This window comes from Dicentrarchus labrax, unplaced genomic scaffold (genome assembly GCF_905237075.1).
Source record: "Dicentrarchus labrax unplaced genomic scaffold, dlabrax2021, whole genome shotgun sequence".
NCBI classification, from domain to species: domain Eukaryota; kingdom Metazoa; phylum Chordata; class Actinopteri; family Moronidae; genus Dicentrarchus; species Dicentrarchus labrax.
Window position 1 is genome coordinate 1,754,809 of NW_026136702.1, and position 11,197 is coordinate 1,766,005.

Sequence of the window (11,197 nt, forward strand, 5' to 3'; positions counted from 1 at the left end):
AAGTGAATGGAAATGTGAACTGTATGTCCTGGTTGGCTTTGTCTTCAGCCCAGTCCAGAGTGAACTTCTGTGTTAAGACTGTTTTCCCAATGCCAGCCACTCCCTTTGTCATCACTGTTCTGATTGGTTCATCTCTTCCAGGTGAGGGTTTAAAGATGTCTTCTTGTCTGATTGTTGTTTCTGGTCTGTCTGGTTTCCTGGATGCTATTTCAATCTGTCTGACCTCATGTTCATCATTGACCTCTGCAGTCCCTCCCTCTGTGATGTAGAGCTCTGTGTAGATCTGGTTCAGAAGGGTTGGGTTTCCTGCTTTAGCAATCCCCTCAAACACACACTGGAACTTCTTCTTCAGGTTAGATTTAAGTTCACGCTGACAGACTCCACCAAAATGTTCTTAATGAAGACACAGAAAAGAAGATCAAGTGATTGATTTAAAAAAATGACAGTTTCTTTCCACTAAAGCAGTGTTTCCCAAACATTGTGTTAAACTTTCAGCTGGTGGCAGCTACCTTGAAATAATAAAAATACATCATGAATGAAACCATAAGAGTTACATTTATAAACTAATGATGAAGAAGATTACAGCACACACTAGTCAGAAGAGCGTTTTCTCTTCTTCTGTTTTAAGTGTGAAATTTAATTCACATATCAAAACATTGTTACGTTGTTATGCATTTTAATTGGAGACCTGGAGAGATTATTGGTATCATACATTTTATAACCGATCGCTGATAAAATCTGTGCTACGGTGGTTTTGATGGAGCTGCTTCTCTCTTTCTGTAGTATAGCTCAGTGTCCCGCCCACAGGATTATCTGATTGAGAGTAAAATATAATATTAAATATTAAAAATGACTCTGAAAAAATATGCAATATTTTATTAAACACATGATTAAACTGATACTGATATCACACTACTTGAAGAGACTAAGATAACAGTTATTGTGTTCAATCTATAATATTGATTAAAAATTTATAATTTGATTTATATTTGATATTGATAATGTGAATCTGCAAAGTAACTAAAGTAATAAATAAATGCTCTTAGTTTTGTAGCAGCCTAGAAATAGGGTTGTCATGCTGCAATTAATTGCGCCAGTTGACCACTAGGGCGGCAGTACATAAGTACGGCCCTCCTTTCTCACGCTCTCACTAACTATGGCGGGGGGGAACACTCAAAGGTTTTTATTATGGTACGCTAATTTTTCAACAGTTTTTGGGTTGAGCCGGTTTCTTTTTTTGCTCACAATTTCTTCACATTTGCAGTTATAAAGTGTTAAAGGCGCTCAAATTCAAAACTGTCTCAACCTGTCACCTGTCAGAATCGAGACGAGGCAGTGAATTGCCTGATTGGACTGCGAACCAGTCAGCTCCATTCAGGCAATGAAGCAGTTGTTGCTTCGGACGCCATATGTCACGTGATTTTTTTCGCACTAAAGCTTTGAAGCAGTGGTTCTATGGAGCTGTAGTTCAGGGTTTGATGCATGAATCGAAGCTTCAGTGTCACACTGCCATCACTAGTCCCTTGTCCTCTCTAGCGATGGTAGATGTCCGCTGCCGTGTGGGTCTCTCTCTCCCTCCCTCTCCCTGTGCAGGTTTGACTTTGAACATAGGGAACGCTCATCAGCTGGCCGAAATCTACAGGTGGTGATTCACGTGACTCCACCACCAGCTAATTGGGGCTACTGCTGTTTTGTCTGCTGCTTTATCGCTAGCTTTGTCTACACAGATTTATCTACACAGCTCTGTCTGCTGTTTTGTCTCTGCCGTTAAACGCACGGCTGTGTCGCTGCTGCTTTGTCTCTAGCTTTGCCTACCCTGCTTTGTCTACATAGCCGCTAACCACACAGCTTGTCTCTGCCGCTTGGTGCTGTTGCTGGCTTTTGGCTACAGTCGGCTTCATGGTGGATTGCCGACACCACACTTTTAACCTGTTTTATTTCTTTAATTTTAGCCGAATGATTGTGAGGAACTATTTCCTGTCTTATACTGTATGTTTTGTTGTACATTTTGGGTTAATTATTTCTGTAGTAACTTCCTTTGTTTTTCCTTCTCAGTGGCTGCAGGCTGGTGGTGGTGCTGGTGATGTGGGTGGTGGTGTCCCTCCTTCTTGTGTGCTGTGCTTCCTTGGACTTGGTGAAATCATAGTGTGTGACTGCCACGTGTGTCTGGGTGAACCCTTTTTCTTTAATTTAGTTTTGTTGAGTCCCCTTCCCCTTCACCTGCTCTTTCCCCACCAGTAGGCCTCAGCCCCTGATTAGGTTCCTTTTTTTTATTATTTGGGATGAATGATCATTTTTATTATATATATATATTTTATTAAATAAAGTATCTTTGTAAACTGGGAACCACGTGTCTTGCCTATCGAGTGGAACGAACCTGTGTTTTGATCAATGTAAAATAATTCCTTGGGTGCAATTCCCAAGGTGGCGTTGTTCACATTGAGAGCCTCCACACACGCCACAGTTTCGCTGGTTATTCAAAAGAATGTTTCCTGCGAATGTTCGGTTTCCTTCATTACTAATAATCGGTATCTGTAACGGCCCTGAAAGAAACATATCAGTTGATCCCTATCAGTGACCCATTCTGGGTCCCAACCCAAAGTTTGGGAAACACTGCCTTAAAGAATGAGTATGTGAATATATTTTGGTCCTTCTGTTGAGACATCAGTAAATGTCTCATTTATCCAGCGAGTTCAATCTTTAGAGAAATCCTCTTACTGCTCTGCAGACAGTCAGCCAGCTCCTCCTGCTTCATTCTCCTCAGGAAGTGCACTGTGATCTTCAGAAATGCCTCTCTGCTGCTCCTCCTCTGCTCTTCATCCTCACTGTCCAACACCTCCTCATCCTGCCTCTGACTCTCTGAGCATTCTGGGTAATCTGAACTCAGAACCTTCTGGATCTTCTTCAGCTCGTTCTTCACAAAAGTGACAATGTTGTCCTCCAGCAGCTGGAACAGAATATTATATGAATGACTCAAAGTCAAATCATGGAAGCAAACATCAGATCCATGTTGGACAGACTGACAATCCACTGGTCTAAAAAGTGCAGCATGGAGATTATTGTGAACACAATAGATGTAAAAGTCCTATAACAACTTTAGTCCCTCTGAAATTGATAATCTTGTCGATAGTGCTACAGGCTCACTACGATCAACATTAGACTCTATCGCTCCTATAAAAAGGAAATTATTAAAACATAGGAGACTAGCACCTTGGTATAACCACCAAACCCGCCAGTTAAAGCAAATAGCTAGGAAATCTGAAAGGAAATGGCGCTCTTCCAAATTATCCGAATATCGCTCAAATTGGCAAGATGATCTTAAGATTTATAGAAAGGCCCTCCGTAATGCCAGAGGAGCCTATTACTCAGCACTAATAGAAGAAAATAAGAATAACCCTAGGTTCCTCTTCAGCACTGTAGCCAGGCTGACAGAGAGTCACAGCTCTATCGAGCCACATATCCCCATAAACCTAAGTAGCAATGACTTCATGAGCTTCTTCTATAATAAAATTATTACTATTAGAGAAAAATTAATCACCAACTGCCATCAACAGTTATCAGTGGCTCTCCAAGTTCAGGGACTTCTGTCAATGTAAACTTAGATGTATATTTAGACTGTTTTTCTGCTATCGATCTTCATCAGTTAACTTCAATCATTTCTTCATCGAAGCCATCAACCTGTCTGTTAGACCCGATCCCAACTAGGCTGCTTAAAGAAGTTGTTCCCTTAATTGGCACTTCTTTACTGGATATGATTAATCTTTCTTTATTATCAGGATATGTACCACAGTCCTTTAAAGTAGCTGTAATTAAACCCCTTCTTAAAAAGTCTACTCTTGACCCAGGGGTTTTAGCCAACTATAGACCGATTTCTAACCTCCCGTTCCTCTCTAAGATTCTGGAGAAAGTAGTCGCCAAAGAGTTGTGTGACTTTCTACATAACAATAGTTTATTTGAGGATTTTCAGTCAGGATTTAGAGTTCATCATAGCACAGAGACAGCTCTGGTTAAAGTTAATAATGACCTTCTGACTGCTTCTGACAATGGACTTGTCTCTGTACTTGTATTATTAGATCTTAGTGCTGCATTTGACACCATTGACCATGATATTCTTTTACAGAGACTTGAGCATCAAATTGGCATTAAAGGAACTGCCCTAACCTGGTTTAAGTCATACTTATCAGATCGTTCTCAGTTTGTACATGTTAACGATGAATCCTCCATAAATACTAAAGTTAGTCATGGAGTTCCACAAGGTTCTGTACTTGGACCAATACTATTTACTTTATATATGCTCCCTTTAGGCAACATTATTAGGAATCACTCCATTAACTTTCACTGTTATGCAGATGATACGCAGTTATATCTATCAATCAAACCCAATGCAATTTTCTGATGTTAAACTCAGAAAAAAACCGAAATTCTTGTTCTTGGCCCCAAAAACCTTAGAGACTCATTGTCTAAAGATATAGTCACTCTAGATGGCATTAACTTGGCCTCTAGCACCACTGTCAGGAATCTTGGAGTTATCTTTGATCAGGATTTGTCATTTAACTCCCACATAAAGCAGACCTCTAGGACTGCCTTCTTTCATTTACGTAATATTAGAAAAATTAGACACATACTATCACAGACAGATGCAGAAAAACTAATCCATGCATTTGTTACTTCAAGGCTGGATTACTGCAACTCTTTATTATCAGGTTGCCCCAATAAGTCCATTAAAACGCTCCAATTAATTCAGAATGCTGCAGCACGAGTACTGACAGGAACTAGAAAAAGAGATCACATCTCTCCTGTACTAGCTACTCTGCATTGGCTCCCTATAAAATGTAGAATTGAATTTAAAATACTCCTCCTCACCTATAAAGCTCTTCATGGTCAGGCCCCTTCATATCTTAAAGAGCTCATAGTACCCTATTACCCCACTAGAACACTACGTTCTCTGAATGCTGGGCTACTTGTGGTTCCTATAGTCTCTAAAAGTAGAACAGGAGCCAGAGCCTTCAGTTACCAAGCTCCTCTCCTGTGGAACCAGCTTCCAGTTGTGGTTCGGGAGGCAGACACCCTCACCACATTCAAGAGTAGGCTTAAGACATTCCTCTTTGATAAAGCTTATAGTTAGGGCTGGATCAGGTGAGTCCTGAACCATCCCTTAGTTATGCTGCTATAGGCCTAGACTATCGGGGATTTCCCATGGTGCACTGAGCTACTCTCTTCCTCTCTCTTTCTGCACTCATTCATGTCCCTTTAATGCATGTTACTAACTCCACTTCTTCCCCGGAGTTCTTGTGCTTTCTCGTCTCGCAGGTTCTCATGGATCCTGGTGGAGCCTCCTGCCATGGTCCTGCTTGACTGCCATTGCCAATACTGTTGTTGCTGTGCACCTGTCTGTCTGTCTGTCGCTCTCTCTCTCTCTCTCTCTCTCTCTCTCTCTCTCACCCCAACTGGTCGAGACAGACGACCACCCACCTAGAGCCGGAGGATCTGTCCTAGGTTTCTGCCTTTTAACAGGCAGTTTTTCCTTGCCCTTGTCGCCAAGTGCTTGCTCATGGTGGTACTGTTGGGTCTCTGTAATTAATGTAAAAGAGTTCGGTCTAGACCTGCTCTATTTGAAAAGTGTCCTGAGATAACTTCTGTTATGAATTGGCGCTATACAAATAAAATTGAAAATTGAATTGAATGTAAAAGTAGTTGTTGTCCATGTACAGACCATAAATATGGAGTCCAGGTGTGTTTGATGCTGCTGGGCAGACTGACCACTGGGAACCTCTGAGCTCTCCTGGTCCACTCTGTGGAGGAATCATGAAGAATGAGCTCACATTATGTCTGTCCACACAGAGACAAACACAAGGTAAAGGTCCATGAAGTGATATTTGGATGTGAACAGTGAATCTGATGACTCCCTGTAGTGGTAAAGGTTTACTAGTCCTGCTGATCCCACTGAGAATCAACAGCTCAGTTTGGTTCAGTCCCAACAGCTCTCACCAACCCCCTCCATATAGCTCTCCCTCCCTCACTGTACACTGCTTTAGTGCCCTGGAGCAAGGCACCTAGAGCCTCCAGCTGCTCCAGTGGAGCTGCTCAGTGTCTGCTTGTATCAGACTGGTTGTACTGGGCAGCTCCCAGTGTGAATGTGTTTGACTGTGTGAGTGTGAGGCAGCTGCTGCTGGAAAAGAGTGTTGGTGTTCTTCATGTAAGTCAGTAAAGGTTGAAAAACTGGAGATCTCACAACTGAGAGTCTGATAAAAACACATCATATTGTTTTTATCATCAGTTTGAAATCCTCACCTTTGATCAACAGAGTGGCAGCCATCTTTGAAGTCTATAAGACGATGCGTAGAGCGATCACTCTTCATGGACACACAGCTGGGTTCAGGTTTTTTCCTCCCTGATAGAAAAACAGGATCAGTTCTGCACTGCACCCACAACACACTGAGACAGAACCTGCCAGTGACTGAATACACTGACTGTACACAGTGTATTTGTACCCAGGGAGTTCTTGGTTAGGATTTCTATAAAGTCAGTGTTTGATTTAGACATGTTTCACTGTGTATTTTAAAGCTGTATTCAGTGTATGGAGAGAATTTTGTTCCTTTATTATTCAATCAAAAAGAATAGATTTGAAACCAAAAAGAGATTTGAAACCAAAAAAGAGATTTGAGAGCAAAAAGAGTAAGTGGCAATCAAAAAAATTTTTTGAGATGGAAACAGAACAGGTTGCAATTGAAAACAAAAAATATGAGAGAACATATTTCTTCAACTTCAATCAAAACTAATGTTTGAAAGTAAAAACATACAACTATTTTGCTTATAAATCAGTCCTCTTTGGTTGAGAGTTATAAAGTTTTGTTTGCGAATTCAACTGCACTTGATGGGCGGGGCCTACGCTGGTGGACGAGAGAAGAGTTTCTATTGGTTGGTTTGACCTGGCTACGTCTTCTGCATTACACCAACTTCTCCCTGTGCTGTGCTGCTTGGAGAAGCCTGTTGCTCTTGAAACGTTTCCCATAAGTAATGAATTGTGCTATATATTGTTGGCTACAGCCTGCCGTACATTCACAACAACAACACAAGTAATGAATGATAATGCCCTGCTGCTGCAAGCACACTGATTAGCAGCAACATGGTTGTCTCTGCTAGTCATGGCCTGAGCAGAGTAGCTGTAATGGGCGTGAGATTGGACCCAAGAACAGCACAGACTGAGACCAGCGTTGGCAAAGTTCGACAGTTTATTGACCAAGCAGGGTCGTAAAATCCACAGCAAGTACACAGGAACAATCCACAAAGCAAAACAGTCTGACTTTCTAGTTGAGATCTCCAGGGAGGGAATCCAAGCAAACTGGAGACAGACGGGGGTGAGCAGGCAGAGGGGTCAGGGACAGAAGGGCAGTTCAGGTTACCTGGGCAGGGACGACGAGGACGAGTCAAGGACAAGCAGGGTCGAAACCAAGGAAGCAATCCGGAAAATACTGCGAGAGAGCTTTGCATGCTGCTAAAGACAATCTGGCAGAGACTGAGTGAACAGAGTGGGTTTAAACCAGGTGAGGGAACACAGGTGAAGGTGGTTGCACTGATGAGGTGAGAGTGGCAGGCAGGTGAACAGGAAAAGTACTGGCAGAACTGGCAGTAGGACGGAAAGCCAGGAACGGATCATGACAGTAGCCTAATGAGTGAGTGAATTACAGGGAGGCGTATACAACGTAGGGCTGTGATTGAAACATTTAGTGTTGCATGGTACTCGCGCTACAGCTGTTCTAATGTCAACAAACACACGTGACAAATTATTATACAGATTATACAGATCAGTGGTGCTGAAATTTGTGTTTCTCTTCTATAGCCTACACATTGTACATCTCTGAGGTCAGAAGCATCATTCAGTGTCATTTAAGTCGGACCGTCTGACGCAGCTGCTCCTGTATACAGCAGTAATGCTGGCTGGTTAGGGTTATATGTGTGTGAATTTGTTAAATTATTCGCCACGTGTGTTTGTTGACATTAGAACAGCTGTAGAGAACGGGAGCCGGGAGGAGTAGCGGCAGTTTAGTAATCCACGGTAGTACTGTTGTGTAGGAACTGTGACGTTTTGGCACCGCCAGTACCATGCAACACTAAATGTTTCAATCACAGCCCTACGTTGTATACGCCTCCCTGTAATTCACTCACTCATTAGGCTACTCTGCTCAGGCCATGACTAGCAGAGACAACCATGTTGCTGCTAATCAGTGTGCTAGCAGCAGCAGGGCATTATAATTCATTACTTGTGTTGTTGTTGTTGTTGTTGTTGTTGTTGTGAATGTACGGCAGGCTGTAGCCAACGATATATAGCACAATTCATTACTTATGGGAAACGTTTCAAGAGCAACAGGCTTCTCCGAGCAGCACAGCACAGGGAGAAGTGGGTGTAATGCGGAAGACGTAGCCAGTCAAACCAACCAATAGAAACTCTTCTCTCGTCCGTAGGCCCCGCCCATCAAGTGCAGTTGAATTCGCAAACAAAACTTTATAACTCTCAACCAAAGAGGACTGATTTATAAGCAAAATGGTCGTATGTTTTTACTTTCAAACATTAGTTTTGATTGAAGTTGAAGAAATATGTTCTCTCATATTTTTTCCATCTCAAAAAATTTTTTTTGATTGCCACTTACTCTTTTTGCTCTCAAATCTCTTTTTTCGGTTTCAAATCTATTCTTTTGATTGAATAATAAAGGAACAAAATTCTCTCCATATCAGTGCAGTGTGCAGTATAGGCGGGAAATGATGGAGTGCAGTGACCATATCGGTCCAATTAGGATAAAAAGAGGAACAGACGTGGTGTCAAAGCAGTGAGTTTCTATAAACTGCTGCAACTATTTGTTCACTGTGAAACTGAGGCTGTTGTAAATTGACACAAACCATCACCGTCCATTAAAAGACATTTTAAAACATTTAAAATAGAGATTTCACAACTGAGAGTGATAAAAACACATCAGTTTATTTTCACCATCAGTTTGAAATCCTCACCTTTGATCAACAGAGTGGTGGCCATCTTTGAAGTCTATAAGACGATCATTAGAGCGATCACTCTTCATGGACACACAGCTGGGTTCAGGTTCAGGACAGTCTGGTCTCTGATGGATCCTGATAGAAAGAAATTCATTAAAGCTCACATATTCAGAAACATTGTCACTGAATCAAAGACTTTGTGAAATGATGTATAATTTGAAATGTTTGAATACAGGGCTGGACAATAAGAACAATGTCTTCAATTACTGACATTATGGACGTGTTACTGAACACAATTTACTGATGTCACACACTTCAACACACTGTCTGAATTCCATATAATTAAAGTGAGAGCAGCTACAACATCTAACCAGCGAGCAATCAGCTCCCAGTCCAGTCCAGAAGAGCAGAATGTGGAACTGGTCAGACTGGAATGAATCAGGACAAACATCAGCAGTGAGCAACATGAGGAAGGAAATCTGCTCTGATTGATTCAAACACATGTTACTGTTACATTTCTCATTATGAAGCTGAATGTTTCTCCTGATACTGATTTGAGATCAGATTGTCCAGCCCTGTTTGAATACTGACAACTACGTACTTTAGCTCAGATAAATGTCTTTGTTTCAAATGGAGAATCAAAGCCTTTGTGACATGGAGAAGAGTCATGGACAGTTACGGTAAACGGACCTGTTCTTGTATAGCGCCTTTCTAGTCTTCCGACCACATTCACCCTTTCACACACATTCACTCAGTGATGGCAAAGTCCATCGAACAGAAACTAACATTCATACACACTCACACACCGATGCATGGCATCGGGAGCAGTCGGGGTTCAGTATCTTGCTCAAGGATACTTCGACATGTGGCACCAGGAGCCGGGGATCGAACCCACAACCTTCCGATTGAGGAACGACCTGCTCTGCCTCTGAGCCACAGCCGCCCAGTTAGAGATCCTCATCTCACCTCTGAGCTTTGGTCCTTGTGTCATGTTCCCCACACAGAGTGCTTTTAGAGGGAGGGACTCCCTCCTCTCTGTCCTCACACTGATTCATAGCAGAGCCCACACCTTCACACAGACACAGCAACCTGCTGGGAGAGATCACACATTATTTCCCATCATTCCTCTCAGTCACATGACAAACACACACAGCTCTGATTGGAGGAAACGGCTCATCCAGCTCAATACTAAATCCACTCATCTGACAGTTTCCATGCAGAGTAGAAATGTTGTTGGCACTTTGAGCTGCAGTATCTAAGAAATGACATTCACAATGCTCTTTAGTCTGTGGGGTTGGTTGAAGACTAGAGGAATACACTTCATGTTGCTGTTTCACTTCTATTTGACTGACTTTGAAAAGCTCCTCAACAGTTGAAATGTTGCTCTTTTTCCAAGTCTACTATATCCAGTCAGAGCATGCAGTGGCAGCTCGTCCAATAATCCAAAATCAATCCTGTTACCTTGGCAGCTGCTGCTGAATTCACATCCACATCAGCTCCCAGAGACTTTCTACCTTCATCTGTAGAGGAAACACTGAGAGCAGAGCTGAAAGCATCAGTCCAATCAGTCCAGAAGTTGAAGTTGATTTGGATGAATTCTGAGCAGATTATTTCCTGTTTAGGGAACATTTCTGCTGTAAAACTATCAGCTGCTTCTCCACTGATTGGCTGCTTCTCTCTGTTTCATCTTAGTGTCAGTTGAATCCCTTTGGCTTGTTGGACTGTTGCTCAGACTAAAGAAGCAGTTAGAAAACATGACTGTGAACTCTGGGAACTACTGATGGCCTTTTCTCATCACTGTCACACATTGCAAACTAATCAATACATGGATCAATAGTGGTTTGTTATTGGCCAGAGGAGATGCTGCTTGTTCTCATTGGTCAGTGTTGAGGAAGAATGAGAGCAGAAAGCTGCCATCAGCTGCTCTACTTCTACTATCAGTCCACTAGATGGCCTCATGGAGCTGCATTTATCTGACAGCTTTACTTCCTGCTTACTTTTCAAACATGGGATCAGTTTATAAAATAGAATTCATTATTTTACATTCAAGCAGCCAAAAGTATTTGAAGTAGTTCATATTGGCTCCACCTGCAGCAACTCCAACATTAAAGTAGTGATTACATGTTAATGCATCAATAATAATCATCCACTAATATAATAATACAACACTGACAGAGGCCATTCTGTACACTGACTACTTTCACTTTACATA

The 11,197-nt window shown here is 42.0% G+C and overlaps 1 protein-coding gene across 1 annotated transcript in view; it reads right to left on the bottom strand.

The window, feature by feature from the left end:
- The window catches only part of LOC127373978 (uncharacterized), a 423,284-nt gene that overhangs the window by 149,540 nt on the left and 262,547 nt on the right, over positions 1-11,197 (bottom strand). The gene's annotated exons all lie outside the window — the stretch shown is intronic.